The 3,420-nt window shown below is 34.8% G+C and overlaps 1 long non-coding RNA gene across 1 annotated transcript in view; it reads right to left on the bottom strand.

The window, feature by feature from the left end:
• Window positions 1-2,347, bottom strand: part of LOC136838356 (uncharacterized) — a 2,914-nt gene extending 567 nt beyond the window's left edge. Inside the window, exon 1 of the long non-coding RNA XR_010852952.1 lies at window positions 2,209-2,347. This is a non-coding gene — a long non-coding RNA (uncharacterized lncRNA). The remainder of the gene's footprint in view (window positions 1-2,208) is intronic.
• Window positions 2,348-3,420: the final 1,073 nt, after the last annotated feature.

The following is a 3,420-nucleotide window of genomic DNA, read 5'->3' as shown; positions in this document are numbered from 1 at the left end:
GCGTTAACTATCACCATTAATAACACACTTTCGGCTCTGAGGCATCGCAGGGAGCCATTATGGGGTTAAAACAGTATTTAATTATGATCCTCACGGACAGTATGGTCTATTATTATTTTCAATACAAGACAGGATATAAATTAGCATGTCTCAGCCAAGAGCACTCATCTTTGTATTGATTAGCTTGTTTTCCCTTTTAAAGATGACAATAATCAATGAGTAACATTAATAGGATAGCCATGCAAATAACGTATGATACGGCAACAAGAAAGGCATAACTGGTGCTGGGAATTGAGAGAATTAAAACACTGCAGTAGTGCTTGAAATTGTCCTTTAAATTCTTAATTAACCAACAGATAATAATAATAATAATAATAATAATAATAATAATAATAATAATAATAATAATAATAATAATAATAATAATAATAATAATAATCAGATATCATTACGGGATAAAGCAATAAGAGGACAAAGCATTAGTAAAAAAATTTCTTAAGTTTGGCAATGCTCGACGGATTTCCATTTTTACCACGAAAAAATTTGTGATAATAATATAATTAAAAGTAAGAAATTCATCTGAATCAAGCGACCTAGTTCTCATCTTGGGTATTCTGCCAGTAAAACGTGAATACAGTTAATTAATTTTTTTTTTTTTGGTTGAACAAGAGCATAATTGTTTTGCTCATTTTTTTCTTGGGACGGCGTTGCGTTGACGCAGGTGACACCGTGGAGTTTTGCTTTTGCAATCTTAGTTCTTTTGTGTTGTAAGTTTCGAAGGGCTCCCTCGTTAGGTGTCGAAGTTATTCAGTTTAAGGTGAAACTAAACAAAATGGTATTTATATAAGTGAATTGCATCTACAGAAACAAATGCCCTACTTTTGAACAAGGAAAAATGGAGAGAACTTGAGTTTTTTTGCGAGGTGAAGAAAGGGGGAGCTGCTGCTGTTACAGCTGCCAAGATATGTGAATGTGTAATGCGCTTATTTCTCGGCTTAAGTATTGTATAGGTCTGAAAATGTTTTTCACAGATTACGACCAAAAGATACATTTATGATTGGTATTTTTCAACTACATCTATGAAAACAAACTTACATTCAGTAAACCTATTCATCGCAGAGAAACTTGCATCATAAAAGTTTAAGCACGGCAGCCATTTCCTATTAAATCAATAGAAACTGATAATATAGTTACTTTCCTGTTATTCCGGTAACGTTAGCCTAGAATTTTTTTATAAGAGATTGAACCTTTAGTAAAGGCCATAATTTTTAGTGCACACTCAGCGATAAATTGGGTTGATCCATAATGTCTATCATGGAAAAATCTCTCACCACAACTTCAATATCACGTACAGTAAATGTCTAGGCATCGTGGTTATTTCATTTACTCAGCCCATTGGCTTTACGGACATGAATGTTTTCCAATGCTACATACAGTACACCAGACTGTTAAGGTCTGTTGCAAGTTTCAGCAACGTTGGTGATTCACAAGGCTTGGGGTTAAACCGTGCTCGTTTTACATCCGTCGTTTGGGCCAGGTATGAAGAGAAAGGGAGATTTTAGGTGTTACCCTTGCGTTTTATGCATAAAAAAATTCTGATGATAGCATTTCCGTGTTCTTGCGTTCATAAATGGTCACGGAAGCCTGTGTTCCATCGGTGTGTGGCATCCAAGCATTGACAAAAAAAAAAAAAAAAAAAAACAACTCCATTGACCAAGATGCCGATAACGAAGAGAGCGTTTTTGCTACTAGACACGCGTTGGTGGTTGTCTATTCAAGCATTGGCTGAACCCAACGTTGCTTAAACCTACATATTCATGTTTTTGAAAGTGAGTGCAGACACACACACGCACGAACATATACACCAATACACACATATTTGTATAAATATACATATATACATATGTGTGTATGCATATATATATATATATATATATATATATATATATATATATATATATATATATATATATTATATATATATAATCTATGCATATATATGTGTGTGTGTGTGTATGTGGTAATTTTACAAATTTGAAATTTTATTCATGTGTCACTAGTAACAGTTATTTGAGCAAAAACAAGTGTCTTCTTGTAAGCAAAAATCCTTTGTACACGGAGATAAGAAACTGCCAAAGTGTGAGGACTCCTAATTCTTTATAAATACAATGCCATTATAAAAACAGAACTTTTCCCACTTCAACATACCCTCTTCATGATGGTTCTCCTGCTGAGGTAGCTGACGAAGGAGAAGAAATGACAATGATCCAAAAGACACCGAAGTCTTATATACCCATAGGCAACGTCGAGAGGAAGGTCATCTTTATTTGACTGGGGAGGGATGGGCATCCCAAAAGGCCTCCTAATATTGCAGGACTCCATCCCGAGATGTCCTTCGAGGCGTTAGCAAATTAAGCGTGGCCTTAACATTGGCTAGGATGACACTGTAGAATTCGAAAATGATGATAATGAAGACGAATACATAAAATATTGTTAGCCTTTATCATTACATCTAAAGTCACATTCAATGTGAAAATTAGTAACTAAATAACATTAATAAGGGCGAAGATACTGATGGTCGTCTCCACTGATCTAAATAACCAAAAGCACCAACACCAGCAGCAGTGTTAATGACCATATTATTATTATTTGCAAGTAGGAGACCCTCTCTTAAACCTGAGTTTGTTGAATACTGAGGCTGCATCAGTTTCTCTTATTCTTTCTCTGTGGCTTAAAAGTTGGGGAAAATTAAGTGGCCGATATCTGCGTATTTTTATCAGTGTAAATCTGCGTAAACGTATAACTAAAAAATCTGGCTACAACTTTCGATGAACACCGTTAAGGAAGGGTGTTCAATTATTTATTTTTCAAACCACAGACGTATGTTCTCTGCAGACTGTCCACATTAGTAATATAAACGAGTTTCTTTTGTTTCTTTTTTAGAGTAGAGGTGAGTGTAAAAATATACTACATTTTATCAGCTTTTCTACAGAACAAAATTACTCGATTGTTTCCTGACTGAATCCAGTCTTCGTCTTGCAATTCTGCAGAATTTCAGTTCAAATTGGTGGTATTATGATGCATAATTTGAGGACAATTGTGCAACTGTAAAATTTAACTTTCTATGCTGAGGTTATATGTGGCGTGATTACTCAACTGAATGGCTGATCAGGACGTGAAAGATATGTCCGAACCAGGGAATTGTAAAGGAATGAGTGAAAGAAAGAAATTAATGTTTTCCTGTGTATAACATTATTTAACATATTACGAAATATGTAAGCAAGGGTTCTAACTGAGAAAATAAAACCTCTCTGAGAGGGAAAGGACAGTGCGGGTTTAAACAAGGATGATTGTGAGTGCATCACCCACTTGTTACAAGATAACTAAGTACAAAGTCTGAGAGCAAAAATAAAAAGTGTT

Source organism: Macrobrachium rosenbergii, chromosome 4 (genome assembly GCF_040412425.1).
Source record: "Macrobrachium rosenbergii isolate ZJJX-2024 chromosome 4, ASM4041242v1, whole genome shotgun sequence".
NCBI classification, from domain to species: Eukaryota; Metazoa; Arthropoda; class Malacostraca; order Decapoda; family Palaemonidae; genus Macrobrachium; species Macrobrachium rosenbergii.
Note: the sequence above shows the minus strand (reverse complement) of the source record. Positions and strands in the feature narration are given on the sequence as shown.